Below are 22,351 nucleotides of genomic sequence, written 5' to 3' on the forward strand. Positions count from 1 at the left end.
ACTATAAAGATTAGACATATCCGTTTGTATGGACCATTCCATTTAATATTTTGTATGTTTTCTGTACCACTCTGGGCTTTGTTCAACTTCAAGCTCAATATATATATATATATATATATATATATATGGTCATGGTTTAAAGGAGTTAGTTGACTTGTTTGAGAATCTAGAATTAAAGTGTTTGGATTATTTGTTGGTTTTTAAGTTAGTTGGATAAGCTAATTATTTAAAAAGATATTTAATAATATTATATAATGACTATGGATTGTATTAGAGAAGACGTGGGCCAATATGCCAAACATCAATAAAAAAAAGTCAACCAAGTTAGCTTTTCAGCTATAAATGAGTATGTTATTTCATTGAAATTAATTGTTGTTGAATACATACATAATAGAAGTATATATACATGAAACTATACTATAATGAAACTATTACACAGGATTGTATCAACTAAAATAAAAGATTACATTAGTTATCAAGAATCAATAATTAGGAAGAATCATCATATATTGATCGAAGACACCGTTAGAAAACAACGAGAGAAAGAATTATTCTGAGGGTGATAGGTGTCATGTTTTAATATAATCAATACCAGGTCGTTGGTAAAAGTCTTTGGTGGCAAGTGAGCTTTAAGGCGATCAGTAAGCTATTGTCCAGTTTATATTTAATACGAAACACCTATTTGCAACTGATTATATGGGAAGTATGTGGGCTTACACTAGGGGGTTGAGTGAGGACATGAATATGTGTTAGAATAAAGGAAACAGTAATTTTAGGAATAATATTTTGTATTTAGGGAAGTAATATATTTTGTAATCTTATTTTAGGTAACTATAGATTGCTTCTGTGTATATAAATTGAATTGATGTATTGAATGAATATACTGAAATGATAGAATACAGAGATTAAACCCTAAATTCTGTTCTCTTTTTCGTATCATGATATCAGAGTCAAAACTTTTCTGAGGACAAATCGTTCAAAGCGACTTCATCATCTACCCCGAAAAAAAACCTTACTTGACCTGAAAAAAATGGAGACTGATTCCAAAAGCATTATCACACCAGACCAGCCAATAACAATGGGATAGTTTTTGCAACTGTTCTCACAGTTAAACACCAACAAATCACCCACTGAAACCATATCCAACAAACCTTTTCTGTATCCGAAAAATTGACGAACCAAAACTATACCAAATGGTCTAGGCGGATGCACTTGGCCATTAGTGGTCGTGGTTGGCTCAATCACATCATCACCGAACCACCATCACAGAAAGACCCAGAGTACAGCCAATGGGCCCGGTACGATTCGATTGTGATTTCATGGATAATCGAAAGCATAGATTCGAACTTGGTAAATCAATTTCTTGATTTCCTTACAGCAAGGAATCTATGGAAAGTGATAGAGACCTTACACAGCAGTGACAATGATGGCTTACAAATCTTCGATCTTACAGTCAAAACAAATAAAATCGAGCAAGGCACAAAGACCATCGAAAAATATTACAGCAAACTCATAACACTGTGGAAAGAAATAGACAGGATACAACCTAATCCCATGAAGGACCCTATGATATTGTCACTTACAATCGATTAACACAATAAAATCAATTGTATCAATTTTTAGCTGGGATTAATGAATCATTTGATAAAGATAGAAGAGATCTACTCATCCAAGATCCACTACCCACGGTGGAAGAGGCGTACACAAGTATCTAGCGGGAGATAATGAGAAGAGGAATCACAAAAAAGGAGCCCTCATCAGATCTAGAATCATTGGGCATAGGGGGAGGATTTGCCGTCAAAGGGAGATCGAAAAACCTTACCGGCGTGATGATGATAAAAGCCACTTACAGTGTACTCACTGTAGTGGTACAAGACACACCAAAAATGAGTGCTTTAAATTGGTGGGTTACCCAGACTGGTGGCCGGATGTAAAGAAGAGAGGGCCCAAGGTGGCGGCTCGTTTTTCTAACCAAAATAGAACCGAACGAGCAGTAATAGGGTTACGTGTAGATGAACAAAAGGAGAAAACAAGGGTAGCCATGAAAATCACCTCAGGTAACAAAGAGAGAGAGACCCAATCTCTCTCATACAGAGATCTAGGGTATGGAAGAAAGGAAGATGAGGCGTGCGACCCTTCAAATGAAGGGAGCCTTGGTAACCCTTTTAATAAAGGAAAGGGCCACGTGGAGTTACAAAAACCAATCCCTTTTTACTCACCTAATAATTTTTGTCTGTATTTTGAATGGTTGAATTTTTGATTGTGAGGCCACAGACACTATGTCCTATGATCCGGAAGATTTTTTGACATGTGTTAGACCTCAAAAAACCCTTATTAAAACTACAAATGTGGAAGGGATTAAGTCAAAAGAGCTAGAACTGTTTCCTTATCTAAAAATCTCACCTTAAATAATTGTTTATTTGTTCCTAATCTTTTACATAAACTCTTGTTAGTTAGCCAACTCACAAGAGATCTTAATTGTACCGTGCTTATGAAACCTGATTATTGTATTGTGCAGGATGTTCGGACAGGACAAATTATTAGGCGTGGCATTGAGAAAGGAGGACTGTACTACTTGGAAGAGACGGTTAAAGAAGGCAAAGCAGTTCTTGCTCACAGTTCAAAGGAAAGACAACTGTGGACTTGGCATCGACGCCTTGTCATCCATTTGTAGAGTATCTAGAGAAACTTTTTCCTGTTTTAGTTGGGTTGAACTCAAACTTTAAATGTGAAACATGTATTCTTGCAAAGAGTGATAAACATTCGTATTCTAGTAGTATAAATAAAACCAATTTGCCTTTTTATGCTTATTCACTCTAATGTATGGAGCCTAGCTCTTTAAACTGGAGTGCATGGTTTCTCATATTATGTTGTCTTTATTGATGATTGTACTCGAGTGAGCTGAATTTACTTTCTTAAACATAAATTTGAGGTGTTTGGAGTTTTTGTTGATTTTTACAATATGATTTGTACCCAATTCCAGACCCAACCCCGTGTCTTGAGAACTGATAACGATTGGGAATATGTCAACTCAGACATGCACCAATTCATTACTAGTAAAGGCCTAATCCATCAAACTTGTTATCCTGATACACCCCAACAAAACGGTGTGGCTGAGTGGAAAAATAGAACCTTGCTGGAAATGACTCGTGCTATCATGCTTGAATCACATGTTCCCACCTATCTTTGGCCCGAAGCTGTTGCCACAGCTAATTACCTCACCAATAGACTTCCCACAAAGGCCCTAAACTACCAAACTCCCTTGGAAGCCCTCCAAATCCATCAATCAATACCCTCCTCACATTCATTACCTTCCAGAATTTTTGGATGCACGATCTATGTTCATTATCCTAAACGGGTGCGTCATAAACTTGAGCCGAGAGTAGTAAAGCGTGTTTTTGTTGGGTACGGGAAAAATCAAAAGGGTTATAGGTGTTTTGACCCCTTAACTCGAAGGATGTATACCACCATGGATTGCGAGTTTCTTGAAACGAAATTCTACTACGACCATCTTCGATGACAGGGGAAGAAGCAAGATGACGATCTCAGATGGCTAACCGGTCCATAGATGTCAAACCTAGACCCAAAAGAGCAAGTAGGCGACGCTACAGAACCATCTCATCAGGTTGTACGTCCATGCCACAAACGATCCTGTCCGATCATCAGGTGAGTCATTTAGTTGATAAACATATAACTCTTGATACTAACCCTGTTGATATTCCAATTGATGAAGCTGTGGTAGTGGAAAATGAGGAAACATGTGATCTTGATTGTCAGGGTGATGAAAGAATATCGTATGTTCTCCCACCTCGTACCACGCGAGGTGTCCTTCTTAAGAGATATAATTCGGTTTATGAAGCAAGGCGATCGAGATATACCATTGAATGATCAGGTGAAAGGAATATGTCACAGAGTGCCTTGTCATTCAATACAACACTGTATGCAACCAAAACTTCCAAACAATGTCGAAGAAGCCCTAGAAAGTGATCAATGGACAAAAGCCATGGAGGAGGAAATCAGTGCTCTACGGAAAAATGGCACGTGGGAGAAATGCATCTTACCAAAAAGGAAGGTCGTTGAGTGTAAATGAGTGTTTACAGTCAAATATAAGGCAGATAGCACCATAGAAAGATACAGGCTCGACTTGTGGCGAAAGGGTATACTCGGACTTATGGAGTTGACTACTCAGAGACTTTTTCCCCAGTAGCTAAACTTGACACAATTCGGGTCCTGTTTTCAGTAGCAGCAAACTTAGACTGGCCTCTTCACCAATTTGATGTTAAAAATGCCTTCCTTCATGGGGAACTAGAAAAAGTGTATATGGAGGCTCCACCTGGTGTCTGTGTACGTACCTATAGTCGTCCAGGTCAAGAAAACTGTGGAAGTGATAAGTCCAGACTGTTGAGTGTCTTCTTCTAAAAGCTACATGGATTCAAAAATGGCACCAGTGCCCTCACGTCACTGCCAAGATCAATGACAGTTGGCTCCATGTAGCCAACATCGGTCCCATATCCCTGTATTTTCAGAGAAAATATGGAGTTACATATGACAACTGATTAGGTAGATTTAAAACAAAGGGAACTATATACATCTTGTAAGATGAAATTTTATTGGAAGGAAGTAAAAGTTGGATTACAGGAAGCTTCACACAGGCTTTCTAAATAACATATCTTGAATAATAATAATAATTTGGAAAGCTAAGGGTGCAGTACAAGATTTTGTACTTGGTAAATAAAGGTTAATTGAAAAGGCTAATAACATATGCTATCCAAGTTACGTATGTTTCACGGTCAAATAGTGTATATCACGCAAAGCTTCACAAAGAATGTCTGCAAGATCCATATTCAAATGACACTAAAAATGCCTACAGAAAATTGACGTCTCTCAGTTTGCCCAAACACAATTACAATAAATGGCAATAAAATAAATTTATCTCCAATATATAAGGGTGATAATTTAGAATTCAAAATGTTTCATATATACTAAGCATTAAACACTTGATAATATATAAACCTAATGGATGCATCCCAGCATATTTGGAAAGTTATCACTCAAAACTTAAATTTATGGGGTTGCTTGATAGCCACATTTAAGAGAAAAGAGAATCCAAGAGCCCATCACAAGCATCATATACTTCCATATAGACCATCTAAATCACTATGGAAAAGCCCTTTTAGGAGGCTTCATAAACATGAGGACAAGTATAATATGAAAAATGGACAAAGCTTTTTTACATTTCTCAATGTGTACACCATGCAAATGACAAGATAAAATTGAATTAACTATCTCCAAAAGCCAAATATCAATTTTAATAGACCACAGAGATAGCTAGGGTCCCTTCATATCTCAGTAATGCCAAAGCCTTATCCCAAATGAATGGAAAATTAGGGTACGCCCTCACAAGTTTGTTCATGATATGAAATGAGACTAGGTTTGATTGAGCATGTTGTTCACAAATCTACCACTCACCCTTCTTTATTTGGGCACTACAAGAACTTTGGGGTGGTCATCCAGAACTCTCTAAGCATTCTAATTCCTAACAACTCTTGTAGTACAATAGTCTCTGGACACCGTTGGTCATCCATTCACAATCTAGACTATCAGTAATATTGTACACCAAAATACTCCAGACACACTGATAGATTCATGTAGGACTTCCCAATCCAAAGTCCAACATCCTCATTTCAGTTCTGGTCAAACTAATTTTACTAATTGTCAAACGTGATAAATGCATACATTCTGTCAATAAGTTATGTTGGAGACACTTCACTTCATAAGTGTCAGATCCTTGACACTCTAACAAAGGTAGAACATTTGGATATTTCAATTTAGTTTAAAATCTTGAAATGTTTACATAGAATAGCCAAGTCGAGCAGATTAACACAAAGCCACGTTGAACATGGGTACACAGTCCAAGAATACATAGGATACAAGTGTTTTCACATTTAAAACATGTATTACTGCCCCCTCATTTTGCTACATTCACCGAAGTTACTTTTTTTAGGACATATTACTTTGTCCCCTTGAATTCACATCATTTGCAAATGGAGTGTTTTTAAGGGAGAGTAAGAATTTGGTAATCAATGATGAGAGCAATAGAAATTATGGATGAAACTGAAAGAGAATTAAAATGTGTGAATGAGATCAAGAGAAACTGGTAGTCAATTTCTAAATAAAGAATTGACGCATCATGCTTGACAGCATAAGCTTTATAGAATATGAATCTAGTTTGAAGGGCTATGAAGTTACAATATTAGACTTGGGAGTCTAAAACACGATACATATCAGTATTTCCTCTTTAACACAAAGCAAGAAGAAAATAATCTATTAATTATAAGAAAGCCCCTTTGTGTCTCAAGTGTACAGTCCTACTTATTCTTAAATGTAGATGCCCTCAAAGTGATCCCATGATTGTTGTAAAAGATGTCTTTGTCTCTATGCATTATTTTCAAAGGCAAGATCCGTTTGTGCATTGTTTCTGTCTAAACTTCCCTTGAGGCCCATTTGTTTCTTTTTTATTCGCAAAATCACAAAAAAAACTTGTTTCTTTCCATAATAACCATAATTTGTTTCTACATCAAATCATAATTGCCATTTCAATCAAGAGTCAAGACTTTTGGGTAGTGTTATATTTCCCATTCAAGATCTTGCCAAATATTTCCTGTCCTCACAAATTTAACATTTTCTCTCTTCTTAATATACTTCAATCACAAACATTTCCCACCTTTCCAATAGATAAGATTTGACCACTAAGAAAGCTTTCCAATGTTATTATTGTCAGCATTATTGTGAAAATCAGGGGGAAGGGTTAGTACTGTAGTCCCTCTTCATATCAAACATCCATGTCTTTTACATTTATTTATCTGGTGTTGAGAGAGCCAAAAGGGAATACTCTATAAAGAAGATTCAATTATAGGTCTTGGGTACACATCCCCAACATAGCATTGCCAACTAAGCCAGTAGATATATCCACATTGCATGTGTGTGTGTGTGTGAAACTTGCACTTATAAGAAAACATTGCATACATCATTTGAACATTACTAGTCCTTCCAAGTAAAAAGTATATCAAACTCTTTTGATAAAGCATGAGCAAACAACCACTAATCAGTTATTTGGCATCTTACTAACGTTGCATTGTGTGTGTTCCGGTCAGCTGCACAAGTCTCTCATTTGGCAAGAGCAAAATACTCATTGCCCACTTAATCTGAATCTTCTTGTACTAGACAAATAACAGTGCCGTTACCTCCTCTTTTGGCCTGGTTACTGAAAAAAGACAAGATATATAGGCCATATCAGTAAAAATAAGTTCAGTTTGGTAAAAATCACTTTTAAGTTTTAATAAGTATGATGAAGCTCTGAAAAGTTAGTAATAATAAGTAAATTTAATTTTGTAAAAGTCAGTAATAATATGTGAAATGAAGCTCTGTAAAATTCACTAATAATAATTAAATGGAGTATTGTAAAACCGAACCAACTCCAAGGCTCTGTTTGGTTGAGAATGGACCTTGCTCCTAGTAAAATGTATTTCCTAAAAGTCCCTTTGGTCTAGGAGGGATGAGCAGGCAAATTTTGGGATTATGTATATCCTTCCGGCCAGTAGTACATGTTCACCTCCACTTTGCTTTCTATCCATACTTTTTCACTCCCAACATGTATATACAGTCAACGTATTTCTCCATCAGAGCAGGATCAATGAATTGTTATGGACTGAGTTGGCCATAGAAATGATAATACTAATGACAATAGATAATTGTGTATGAATGTTTCCAATGGACTGTAAAATGAATTTGTATAACGAGAAATATTAAATGTTGTTTGGTCATCTTTATCCTCATCATTTTCACTTTATCCTCTGTAAAATGAATGTATCTAATGACAGGATCAGATAATCTAATCTTTTGTCTTTACTCAACATTTAAAATGCAGCCTCATCATTTTTATCCTCTTTCTATCTCTCTCATTTAAGAAGAATAAATATTTTCACTTAAGCCTAGTTGTTTGGTCATCTTGACATAAATTATTACATGTATGGCCCATTTAAATGTTGGTACTAAAAGGTGGTAATCAGAATAATTTGTGGCATAAATTTTTTTCAAGAAATTACAATGTCATTCCCATAGTGATAAAACTTTGATCATAAAAAAAAGTTTTTTATGATCATAATTTTCCGTTACAGTAGTTAAACTTTTAAAAAGTTAAAAATGAACACAAAAACCCATTCCCCCACCCTCCTTTACCCTTTCAACCACCAACAACACAACCACCTCCTCTACTCTACCCTTCCTTTTCCAATAAGCCCCCTTCCCTCCCCCTCCTAGGCTCTAGCGAACCCCTCTCCCCTTCACCACCAAATCTCGGACAACACCCTTTCGTCAAAGCCATTGGCAACCCCACCCCCTCCCGCACCAATCGTAAACCCCCAACCGTTCCCCCACCCTTTCGCAGCCCCCACCCCTTTCCCCATCCCAGCCAACCTAGCCATCACCTACAATAGCCACTAACCCTAAGCATTTGAAATTTTTAATAATTACCTTAATTGAAGAGAGGGGGAGAGAGGATGATACGGTGGAGGGATCCGAGGGGGTTTGCGAGTAGTGGGGGAGGGCGTGCAGTCACACAGTCGCTTGGGGAAGGGGTGGTGGCCAAATTAGGGGACATGGGTTCGCTAGAGGGGGACAAAAGGGCGCTCGCTAGAAAATGGAGGGTAGAGCAAAGGTGTTGTGTTAGTGGTTGAAAGGGTGGAGAAGGGTAGGAGCGGGGGAATGGATTTTTTTAGTTTTTTTTTCTTTTCCAAAGTTTACGTGTATAGGTAAAACAAGTTAAGGGGTATGTAGGAACTAAGAAGCACATATTATTAGAAAATAATCCAAAGGTGAATTGTTAATAGTGGATGGATGAAATGTTGGATTATTAATGTATATTTTCCCAAAAAAAAAAATTAACCAACAAGATCGTCTGCGAAAGTCCTCATTTTCCATTTAGAACAATAACAACAACAACCATGCTAAAGCCTTAATCCCAAGAATTTTCAAATGAGACGGTCCCACGATAAGACTATCTCTATTGGGCTGGCACAATGTACATTAACAGTCTCAAAGTAATCACTTATAACTTTTAAGAGATTACTTATAATCTTAAAATAACACTTATAACCTGAAAGTGGAGTCATAATGTAATCACTTATAACGTTAAAGTGATCACTTATAATTTTAAAATGATAAATTAGAGAAATGAAATGATTATATGAGTTCGTCTCATAGTGAGACGGTCCCATACAAAACTTGCTATAATCCCAAAAGATTAGAGTCAACTACATGAACCAATATATCAGTTCCAATGGTCGCCTACATGAATTCTTCTTTTCCATAAATTTCGATTTTCTACTATCTCAATTTATAAGTCTAGGTCATTTTTCACTCCTATCCTCCAAGTCATCTTCGGTCTTCGTCGCCCTCATTTTAAGTCTCTCGAGCCCCATCTTTCTATTTTCCTGATTGATTCGCTAATACCCTATCTTTGCACATCTCCAAACTGTCTCAAAAGATTCTCTTTCATCTTTTTCTCAATATTTGCAACTACGAAAACCTTTTTTGTATCTTCGATTCAAATTATATTTTTTAAGGTATGCACATATCCATCAAAGCATTTGCATTTTCGCTATTTCCATCTTTCTACTATGATCTTTTCTAACAGTGTAGCCAGTCTAATGGTCGTTTGAGAAACGAAACCCTTTAACTTTAAGGGCATACCTCGATCACATAATATTCCAATCGGTGCTCTACATTTTTGCCACCCAATTTTAATCCTATGAGTCACATCTTGTTGGATGTTCCCAGTATTCTAAAATATAGACCCAAGGAATTTAAAGCATCAACTTGAAGCAATTTCTTACTTTTCTAGCTTTATAGTGCCCATTGTTATATTGTTTGTGCTAAAATTACACTTTATGTACTCTGTATTGCTCAATTAATAAAAAGCTTTTGTTTACATTGTTCTAACTTAGCATTTACCCTCCCTAATCTCATATACCAAAACAATGTCATTAACAAACAACATGCATCAAGGCACATCTCCTTCTATCGATCGAGTTATCTCATCTAGGACTTTTGCGAAAAGAAAGGGGCTTAGGGCTAAACCTTGTAAAAGGTCAATAGTGATGGGAAAATCCTCTATTTCCCCTCCACATGTTCGAACATTTGTCTATACTTCTCGATACATATCTGGCACTATCTTAATGTATTTCTTGAGAATGCCCTTTCTTGTCATTGCCCATCAAATTACTTCTCTTGGTACCTTGTCGTATGATTTTTCCAAATCAATAAAAACCATGTGCAAACCTCTTTTTCTAGCTTTAGTATTCCATCATTTGTCTCGTAAGATGAATTGCTTCCGTTGTAGATCTCCGTATTATAAATCCAAATTGGTTCTCTGATATGGAGGTACATCTCCTTATACGTATCTCTATTGCTCTTTCCCATAACTTTATAGTATGACTTATAAGTTTTATTCCTCGATAGTTAGAGCAATCTTGGACATCTTCTTTGTTCTTATAAATAGGCACTAGAGTATTTCTTCTCCAGTGATTCGACATGTTGTTTGTCTTCTAAATCTTGTTGAATAGATTAATTAGCCAAGTCACCAGAATATTGGCCCAACTGCTTTCTTTGGTTTCATTTTCTTAAAAGCTCCATCCATCTCTAATATTTGTATTCTTTACATGAATTCTCTATCTTTATCTAAGGGAATGATTGTGTTGTCCCCTACATGTCCTCTAAATAACTCATCAAAATACTCCCTCCATCGATCCTTGATGTTTTCGCCTTGAACTAAAATGTTCTTATCCTTATCCTTAATACGCTTCATCACACCTACGTCAATAATTTTTGCTAGTATAAGTAACATGCCCTTGCTCATTTGACACCATACTAGGGCAATATGGCTTCGCTTCTGGATGACAACTTAGCAACATTTGCGTACTTTCCACTACACCTAGGCCTAAGAAGTCAAGCGCGTCGTTGAGTACGCAATGCCCTCACGAGATTGATTTTTGGTTCATGATCATGGAATGCGACCAAGTTTACTGAGTTGGTTGTCACCAACCAACCGCTCACCCTCCTTTCCCATTAATACGGTCAAATTCTATAAACTTCTTTCGTCACAACAATCAATTTAGTAAATGTAATGGCCACATCAATCAAAATTCATTAGAATTCCAGAAAATGATTCAAAAGATAGAGATCCAGAAAATACTTGCTATTACATAGGCATGATAACCACCATAGGCAACTTCTTCGGCAAGCGATAGATATATTCATCGTCCAAATTTTTTACGTTCTGCAAATTGGTTCAAAAAATAATTTAATTAGTATGACAGTGTTAAACTGATAAACTAAAAAGATCAAGAAACCATGACTGTAATTTTTTAAAAACTCATATGCTAATTCAGTTTTCTTTCACTAGAGACGAAGACATTGCCATTTTCTATAGGGTCAACGAAATTTCATCCACTGATCAAGATGAATACAGGTGACCTCCAAGAATGTTACCCAGCTTCAGCAAGTCAGCAACAAATATACCATCAATACAAGCTAAATGAAGCAAGACAGCTGCAACAGTTGTGACGTAATAAGCAACTAATAAATTCATCATGTATTACATGACCCAGAAACGTCAGATACGTTTAAATCCAATGCTGAGTTTACTACACTTGATTCAAAAGCGCAGCTATGGCAATGACCCTATTGTCTTGAACACTCGGAAAGTGCTTAGTTGGCTGAACACATGATGATCAAAGCACCTTAAGACCTTCAATCAAATAGACAAATCATGAAGTACCTTAATCTTCTAGTCTTTTGACAAGCTGTAAAGCATATTCTTTTTTCTTTCATTTTTCTTAAATAAAATAATAACAGAAGAACCAAGGGCATAAGCCACCCAATAAGACGGAAAAACAAACACCAATAAAGAAAACAAAGAACCCAGTATCCTCTATATCAGGCCAGCCAATCAGATAAACAAAGCTCAACTAAGGCTATCAATCAGCACTGATCTTTAAGGGTAAGTTTCTTCTTCAGGAACCATCTGGTTCTCTGGTTCAAAGGGAACTTTATTTGCTGCATGATGAAATCAGGAGTTAGGGACTTAGCATTCCACAAAGCGAATCTGATATAAATAACAATATATGGCTTATTTATGTATCAAAGCGAATCTATTCTAGAAGAACCAGATACCAAGTCGACAAATTTCATTCTTTCCACCAAAATTTCCTATTAATTTGTGATGCATTAAAATTAAACATTCAACATAGAAAGCTAGACGTATAAGTTATAACCGAGCAATTTATCCACTTTAGAAAATACTGACAGAGTTCCAGTGTATAAAGTAGTTTTGATATTAGTATGCTATCAGCTGAAAGCCTGAAAGTCTGAAACCACTTTAGCATAGCTTGAGAGTTACCAAAAATCAATTTAGCTAGGTGAAACATGTATGAAAGCGCAAGCCTCAAAGAGGTTTAACAAAGAAAAACAAATGAAAATTATAATGCAAAATGAACACAAGTGTTTATGAGGTATCTTGAATACCTCCCCCTCAAATATAGTTTATTATAATGAATTCAACAATTACAAGTATAACAAACCTCCCTTATCTTGAGAACAATCTCTCAAGATCACAAATACTAATGCAAAGTAAGAACACTCTCAAGTTTCTAACAATGCAATAGCCCTCTCAACAAAATGTGTGTTTGTGGTGTGTTTTACTATGAGTGATGAATCCTATTTATAGCCAAGATATTCATCACTCTTAGTATTCCCTCATAAATCTTCATAAACTCACATTAACATGCTAATTAACTATGACAATAAACATAGTAATAAACATCACAATAAACATTACATTAAACCAAGAAGTAATGCTCTTATTCAATGTCTACACAGGATTTCTGACCAAAACAGAATCCAATGTAGTCTTCTGATCTTCCGCTCGACCCGAGCCACTACCTCGCTCGGTCGAGCGAGCTTCCAGAGAAGCTACTGACCTGTTCTGCACACTTCGCTCGACATGTTGCTCGACCGAGCCACCCCCGCTCGACCGGTCGAGCCACTCTTTGCTCGACTGAGCGATTGTTCGAGCCACTCACAGTCAGCCTCTCTTCTTGTTGCTTTGATCAAACAACTCTCATCAACCGTTCCAAACCTTAAACCACCCATATTCGACACATCTTTATCGACCCTCTCTAAAGTACAAGACAAAGCATGTTCGACTATATGTTTAAAGTGAACGTCATCACTAAAATTATTGGCACTTGCTTTAACAATATGTATATTCTCAGAATCAAACTAAGTAGTCCTCATATATGAGCAAACAGTAAAAACAATTGAAAACTTTAGAATATTTTGGCCAGAGGCTGCACATATAACCTTGAAAGTGAATGGAAGTAAACAAAGATCACAATTAAAAAAGACAGAAAATATAAGGAACCGACTAGAAGCTAGGACCCTAAATAATCAGTCTCTACTTTCCTCTAATACTAAACTAAAACAAGAAAATGTAAAAATTTATCAACCTTCAAGAAGCTCATCTTTGCAAACTTTAGCCTTCATTCAACTTGACTTTGTCAATTAAACACATACACACTAAATACTACAGATTTTCTAAGTCTACTTTTTATTTTAGAATCATCCCCTTACAACTACCCTACATACTAATAAGTAACTTATAATTCAATTTATTTTGTAGTCCTAAAAAAAATTACAATCCAGTAAGCTCAGGTTCACCTAAGGATTTAAAGTCTTAAGAATGAGCACCACATCAAATTTTTGGCATCCTAATAAACAAGGATACAAACACTAACTCATGTAAAAATGGCATGGATGACAAATACATAAAAGGGTGTGTCAAACATCACTTTTTTACTTCCAGTCTATGTTATTGGACTCAAGTACTGATGTCGAATACTGGTACGTGCTCCAAGTGTCGAATACGTCTAAATACTCAATTTTACGCCTAAAATGAAGTATCCATGTGACATACCAATATCCGAACATCAAGGGTCAGACACGAGTACGTGAAGCAAAATGAAGAGTCCGAGTAACATAGCTTCCAGTCATAATTTTCCTTCTCTTTCTATGGTCATTTGAGCAGTTGCCCATAATAAGCGAAGATGATCAATGAGGTATTTTAATCTTAATCGTAATAATCTCCCTGTATCTTTATCTCTCATTCAGTGTGATTAATAGATTCACTAATTTATATGGGCATTATGTACCAATATTATGTCAACATAAATAAGAAATTGCCAACTTAGCATTACTCTCATACTGAATACAATGCTCAATTTAAATAGGAAACTAAATAACTAAATGACTTAAAAGTAGGAGTCATCAAATGACTATTTCAACTAAGTAATAAACCAAAATTTTCCAAAATATTAGCCATTAAAAAACCACTACTTTGACTCACTCTTCATGGACATAAATTGTTAACATAATTTGTTGAATCTAACTCAACACTCCACCTTCAATCAAAATTACTAACAATTACCAACTTCAAAAACACACTATATGCCACTATGGCACAACATAACTTGAACTGAACCCGAGAAACGTTAGACCGACTTTTCGATTTGCACTTCTTCAAACTACTTCAACCATTGTAAACTCGAAGTTAACTGCTACCACAACCTAACATTTTTTATCTTGATTGATACTGGCATATTGCAGATCAAGATCCCCACAACACCAACCAAACAAACACGTCATATTGCCATGGAAAACTTTAATTCTCCACACGACAAACTTCATAAACTAGAAAAACGTTTCAAGACAATGCTATGGCTCGAACACACATGACCATAATACTTCATTTTTGTGGACTAAGTAGAGTAGTGCTCCACTACACATAGCAACGCCCTTCTCGTCACTATCTTATTGATGCATTTCTCATCACCAACACTTATGTTTTTAGATTCATCATGTGAGTCAATAGTCAATCCTGCAAGCTTACTTCATCATAAATACCTAACTTGCTAGTTTGATCTATTCACTTAATTGTTAAATCTCATTTAATTGTAACTCTTGGTATTGTTATACGATCACCCTAACCCGTAATTATAAAAATTCAAGTAAGCAACCTAAATGCATTTATGATCTCATACTTTCACTATAATACCTAATAATTAATGGTTGAACCTGGTTTTAAAGCTTAACTCTCAACTTCCTTGTTTAACAGTGCTTGTAAGTCGAATCAAAGCACATCAAGGAAGCAACCCAATATCAACTCTTTTTGTGTCCCATTCCTGAGATGAGGATCGTGCAATAAGATGCTAGAAAAGGCTTTCTTTTTCTTAGGAGCTGCCAATAATAACTTGATATCATCTTGTGTTCCAAATGGCGATGCCAAACTGAAAATATGTTTCCATTGTTTGGCGTATTTGCTCTCTTAGAAATGTATATCTGAAAAACTAGGCTAGACGGAGAGTCCTTTTTCTCCACATTTTACGTAACAGCCAAGATAAATTGACAGAAATCCATCATTCCAAGACGAGAGACATATGATACTCTGATATATTTATTTTAAGTTTCAACATCTCATGTCAACAATTCTTCTTAACTTTAGTAAACTGCAACAAAGTTTGGAACAATTTTCAAATTGAGGGAGGATCCATGAGGTTAAAGTCTTCTTCAAAATTGCACAAAATACACATCAAACAAATTATTCTAAGAAAAATGTATCTCTGGGAACTAAGTATAAGTTTTCCAATATTTCTCTTTAACCGATGACAGCAATATTAGGAAAAGACTGTAAGGAAAATTATCAGAAGTTCAAAAACTTTCTCACCCAAAAGAGCCCAAACTCAACATTACCTCTGCATTATTTATTGAACTATTTCTCCGTAAAGCCTCTCAAATTCCATCGAAAATTTGTGCAACTAAAAACATACGAAGGAAACAAGGAGAAGTGCCTTTTATCATCTAAGGGAGCACGTTGAAGTGATAGATACAAGTTTATATATGGTGGCGATTAAGAGAAACTAGATGCTAAAACTAAACTTTACTTGGACAATTGCCTCAATAGTTGACTAAATTAGTACTTATACAATGCACGATACCACCACAACAATGCCAGGGCCTTAATCCCAAAAGATTGGGATCAACACTAAAATTTTAGTAATTAATAGTTTATCTATAAATCATATAAATTTCATGATTTTAACAAAGACACTAAAAATTCATATACATTATATAGTATATTCTTATAATTTTTGTAAAAGAAATGAAAACAACACATAAAAAAATTATTAAACTTTGAAAGCTTTTATTTGCATATTTGATTGAAAGAAATCAAAAAGTTTTTTAAATAAATGAAAACACTAATATAATGATATTTAAAATATTCTAATATCTTAAATGTAGTGATGGTATAAAAAGTCAAAACTCAACTTGAATTAAAGTGCAGACTTGTAGACTGTAGTCATGAATCTTTGCGAAGCCAAAAATATACTAAATATGACAGTATTATAATAACAACATCACTAAGTTTTGGAGGGAAAGTTTTGCATGAAAAAGTGATACTTATGGAGCTTTAAAGGGAATGATGTCAACAAGGTTTTTTTTGTAAGAGTTATAAACATACTAACACCAAAAATGTCATGCAAAAACAGATGCCCCAACCTTACAAAGCTATCTAGTATAAGTGGACATCATGCTTGTAATTTGTAAATACTAAAGACCTTAGCAGGATATGTCTAACACATGACAAACTTGGTTAATGAAAAGCATGAAATGGTGAAAGAAACCTAAATCAGAGTGAAATAGATCTAGCTACCAGCAAGAGTCATACTCATCCTTGGCAAAGTAGCAGTATCCAAGTCTTCTGCTCCATTTTATGCCGAGTGGCTCTAACTTAAATAAATGAAAACGTTAGAATGAGAGACTAAGTCTATATTCTGTATCACTACCCACTATAGTGGCTCTAACATTGTATCACTAGATGGCGGTCAACCATAATGACCAGCCACAACTACCAGCCTTGACTATTGCAGTGTCAAATTGGTAAAAGACAGACTAGTCAACAACATTTTGCACAACATGAGTTGACAGTTTCCCAACCAAACATACTGCAAAACAATTTGTCTTCGATTTAGCTTCCACCCAAAAGTAAAACATCATTACCTCACTGAACACCCCTTGTTATAATCTTACAGTCACATTTACTTTACATCCAATTAAGTACAGTATGAAAATGTAATTGTTTCACTGCTTCAAGGATCTGTTTGAATGTCACGCCTTCATTAATGTTATATGGCACAACGCACATGAACTTCAACATTGTCTTGAAATAAGAGGAAAACATTAGTGATGATCAAGCATAATGATATATATATTTCGGTCATAATGACGAGGATGCTTTTGCTACTTATCTCTTGCCTCTTAAATCCAAATGAGGATCAACCCCTTAATATTATTATTCACAGAACAAAATAATAAACTGAGGCAACAGCCTAATTTAATTTTCAATTGTCTTTTTGATAACATGAATACATGAGCACAGCTTTGAAAGTTCTGAAACACAAATTTATCTAGTATATGAAACTGAGCTAGAGTGGACATTAAGGGTTTAAAAAAAAATGAAATTTGTCCTAAACACACAATTGATATATACTGCTCCCAATTGTAATCCTCTTATCCTCATCACAAGTACTCTAAAAATCTCTGGCCAATGGTTTAACAATGTTCTCGTAATTTTAGATACGATTAAGTAAAATTGACCTTTTCATGAATTTTCAAGGATCAAAAAAGTCATACAATACAAGGAATAGCAATAAAAGTACGAAAATTAGCACCATCTCAAAACAAGACACACATTTTCACGACCAATCAACACTCGTGTTTACCATTCATATTTCTTAGTGCAAAGATATGGTTTCAATTACGATAACGGTCTGCAAAAATGAAAATTTCTGTAGATATGAATGGTTTTGCAGTTGACTCAGGCTTATATTTCAGTCGTGGTAACCATAGAGTACAAAAGCAGTGACGGTTGCGTACGTGGTAACCAGAATGATGCGGTTATCATAGAGCCTAAATATTGGTTGAAACCATAAGATATTCTTGATATGACCCAAAAAGCGATTTTTTTACGCCAACGTGGAAAATATGGGTTCGCTTATTTTGAAAATCTTTGCAACACAGTCTGATGTGATACGATACAAAAACTTTCACAGACAAAATCCTTAACATACGAAATGTAAAGTTGTCTAGAAACATTAAGCTTAGAGGCATAAACACGCCCAGATTCCATCATATGACAACTAAAACTGAAAGCCTCCCATCATCAAACACACGATAATCCATAAAATTCATAGCGCACAACCACTACAATTTGTCATTTACAAACTGAACAACTCTGGTAAACATGCATCATATTGAACTTATAAATAGAAATGAAAGTGATTAAACACATCAGTCGAACTCTGTGGTAGAAGTTGAAAGAAAAACTGAAAGCATCAATTAAAGAAAAAACCTGCGAGAAAAGAGTGGGAGAACCGCCACAGGAAATGGAGCCAAGATTTTCGCCATCAAAAGCAGAATAAATAACAGGTTTCCATTGATAGTAAACATCTCCAAGTCCTAATCTTAGTGTAGCAATTCTACTTCCAATTTACGCAGTAGAATATCATTTCGAACGAAACCTAACCCTAATTTCATGTTCAGATTAAAAAATTGGGTGTAAGTTGCAAGCTCTGTTCCGCATTGCTATATCGATAATGAAGGATCATGAACATGCAGAATAGGTATCATGCATTGACGGCATGAATGAAAGAATTATTATTTTTTTTGGCAAAATATTGAACAAAGGAAAGATTCATCATTCTTTAAAATCCAAAGCTAGTATTCAAACAACAGACAAAAATATAAGTAACATTTGGTTTTGCTACTTTTGCGAAAAGAGTTTCTTCACTTACTTTCGTCCAATTCCATGTCTTAAAAGGTTAAGCAAAGAAAGGTTAGAATAAATTTGAATTAAGTTGAAAAAATTTTAAAAGGAAAAATGAATTTGGAGTCAGAAGTAAAAGTCGACTCTGTTTTTTCTCTGATCAAGGAAAAGGACTCGATTTTAAGTATCTATGTTCTTGTATATAAGTGATTAGGTTCTATGTATTGTAAACAGGCCTAATCACATTGCTTTAGGTATCTGAATTATAAGTTTTCTAACCCTCTTTCTCTAGATTGTTTATTATTCTTTATCTTTAAACCTCTCTCATTTCTCAACCGGTGATCATATCTCCATTGTAGCATTTTTAAAGCTCCATTAGAGTTTATTCATTGACAATAATGACATTTAGGCTAGATCGTTGACCTAACTCAATCACGAGTGAATCACATAAATCGTTGTGTGCTTTATTTGATTCTTATTACTTTACAAAGTTGATTATTGATAGTTGTTGGTTCTGTTTTTAAGTCTTAGTGTTCATAGCAATTCTAGATCCACTAATCATTGATCCTTGGTTGAAGGGGCTCAAATTGTTCAATTGGAATCAGAGCTTTAAGTTCTTGTTGGTTATTTGTGGTTTCTTGATTGGTTTTTGAGGCAAAATGGCTTCAATGAAGTTAGACATTGAAAAATTTGACAGAAATTAGAATTTTGGCTTGTGGCAACTTCAACATGGAAGGCATTGGATGGAGTTGATAAAATGCTCATTGGTATGACAATGACAAAGTGAAGAGCACAACAAAAGGTATATGGGATAAGTTAGAATCCCTATACATAGCAAAGAGAGTGAGAAATAGGTTGCTCTTGAAGATTAGACTCTTTGATCTCCGTCTTGAGGAAGGTAATTATCTCAAGTCACATTTGGATGAGTTTTGTACAGTTATCAGGAATTTGCATAATATTGATATGGTTGTTGATGATGAGGACTTAGATAGTTGTTATGTTCTTTACCATCCTCTTATAAGAATTTTGTGAGACTTTGCTATATGGTAGGGAGAATTTTAGTTGTGTTGATGTGAAAAATGCTTTGATTATCCACTAATGAGAAGCTAATAGCTCAACATAAAGTGTATGAGTGAATAGTACGTCTATAATGGTATGCACAAATAAGGAAAGATTTATTAAATAATGAGAAGTTATCGGCACAAGATAAACACTGCATTTAATGCTCAACTTATCCACTAATGAGAAGCTGATAGTTCAGCATAAAGTGTGACACCTACCAAATAAAGATGAAGAAAGCAAAAAGATAATCAATAGTAGCATCATTTTCAATGCCCAAAACATAGGATAAATGAGTTTATTTATCATATATTAGGTTTTCTTATTCCTTACCAACATTCTATTTACAAATAATATACAACCCTCAAACATCATTTATAAGGTACGTGAATTGCAGCAACTATGATCTCGTTATGTTGAATACAGACATTTACTCTTCCATTTATTTACTCATAAAAAATTTGAAATCGTTAAGAAGCCCAAATTGTCGTCCATGTTAAAGGACGTTGTGCACTTGTTAATGGTAAACCTATGCAGTCAATTCTTGAAACTTACTTAAGACATTAAAAATGATCCCGAGACACTCATTTAGGCTAAATTACGTTTGTTAGTCTTGCAATGATCTTAGAAGAAATGAGCTTGATAACAACTCTAATTATCATCAATAATCTCATGATCAACAAATGAATTATTTCCTTCTCATACCTTTTAGATTTGTGTCGGATTAAATGGATTCGATCGAAAACATGAACAAATACACAAGAAACTTATAATACATGATGCGCATGCAATATTTTGTAATTGAATGGTTTATTTTTCGTGGGACCATTGTGTTAATTTATTTCAAAGGTAACCAAAGTCAAAAACAAATTCCTACAATCCAATCATACCACCGCTTTGTGCATTGAGGATAAGTATCAAAGAATCCAATCCACCCTATTTTGTTCATACGAGCATTGGTATGTTATTAAAATCGAATAAAATAAATTACGCTTCCGATCATTATTAATTTGAATAGTAATGTTGATAGAATTTTATGATTTTAATTAGATTTTTTTAGATCTACGATAAGAATGCACAATTTTATAATTTATGATATAATAATTAAACTTTATAAATTTACTCTGATTTATTGCTATTTTTTCCCTTAAACCATCATCCACTAATCTCTTTTATGTATTTCAAATATTCCATAATCTTGACTTTTAACAATTAAATTATTTATTAATATGGAGTTTAATTTGTTTCCTTCTTAAAAATAAAGTCAAAAAAATTTTTATTCATTCATTTAAACTTTTAAAAAGAATGATTATGACTGTAAAATAGCATACGATACTACAATTTGATTTTACTTCTTTGAACGTAACTAAGTACGATTTATTCAAACAAGATTTCTATACAAATTTTTTGAGTTTAAACTTTTCAAAACAATAGATTACAATTTGTGTTATTTCTAATATTTACGTCCCCAAATTTTTCTAACCAAAAAAGGTTAAACAATATAAGTCCGAAAGCATAGAAGTTTTTTCTATTTTCTTTTTTGAATATTAACAATATCATCATTCTTCAAAATTATTTCAAAGTAAAATATATTTGTTGTCTTGAAAATCACCTATTTACATTATAAATATATAATGCAAATTATTTTATGAGCCGATCTTAATATAATAAAGTGAATCTTATTTATGAGACGCACCAACCCCACACATGAATTATATCACTTTAATAATACAAATATTATTAAAATATAAATATCTTGTTTTATTACAATTTTTTCATACAATCACGGTTTCTTGAAAAATCCAACTTCCCTAATTCCTAATGTTTCGATAATGAAACGAGCAAGTGCAAGAGACACTTAGAGTACCTGAAGATGAAGCGTTATGAAAGTCAGTAACGATCTTGAAGTTTGACGTAATCCTTTCGTAGCTTTCGTAGCTGTAACTGCAATTCCTGCACGACAACACGTTAGCCTTGTCCGGGGGCGACCTCAGAAAGCCCCTCCGACACTCAAGTCAGTTGCGGAGACAGAAATTAAAGAATGATAATATGATGAATGCAATATGAATGATTATTAGAAGTTTGGAGATGGTATGCATATGTAAATGAGTGACTTAAATACGAATAATTGCATAGAATTGATAGAGGAATGAAAAAGTTTAGTCCTTTAATGAATTCTATAGGGGTATTTATAATAGCTGATGAAGGGATTATGGGGCAATTATTTAGGGAGCTCATGGGTGACATGAAGCATAATAGAGGAAAATGATGTTTAGTATATGGTTATTTTAGGGTTTCAAGAGGTTACTTTCTTGGTGGTCAAGCAAGGTAAATGAAAAGTCGTAAAAAGACCGT

At 34.7% G+C, this 22,351-nt stretch overlaps 1 long non-coding RNA gene across 4 annotated transcripts; it reads right to left on the reverse strand.

Annotated features, from left to right (window-relative positions):
* Positions 1 to 342: 342 nt before the first annotated feature.
* Positions 343 to 22,133, reverse strand: LOC130828188 (uncharacterized). 4 transcript variants are annotated; one of them, XR_009047339.1, is made up of 4 exons: positions 21,864 to 22,133; positions 11,252 to 18,698; positions 7,130 to 7,264; positions 343 to 4,514 (listed from the first exon to the last, which is right to left on the reverse strand). It is a non-coding gene; the product is annotated as an uncharacterized LOC130828188 (long non-coding RNA). The 4 variants fall into 4 exon arrangements; XR_009047338.1 differs by lacking the exon at positions 21,864 to 22,133 and having other exon boundaries at positions 11,252 to 12,114; positions 18,524 to 19,096; XR_009047336.1 differs by lacking the exon at positions 21,864 to 22,133 and having other exon boundaries at positions 11,252 to 11,335; positions 18,524 to 19,060.
* Between the last annotated feature and the right edge of the window lie 218 nt (positions 22,134 to 22,351).

This window comes from Amaranthus tricolor, chromosome 12 (assembly GCF_026212465.1).
Source record: "Amaranthus tricolor cultivar Red isolate AtriRed21 chromosome 12, ASM2621246v1, whole genome shotgun sequence".
NCBI classification, from domain to species: Eukaryota; Viridiplantae; Streptophyta; class Magnoliopsida; order Caryophyllales; family Amaranthaceae; genus Amaranthus; species Amaranthus tricolor.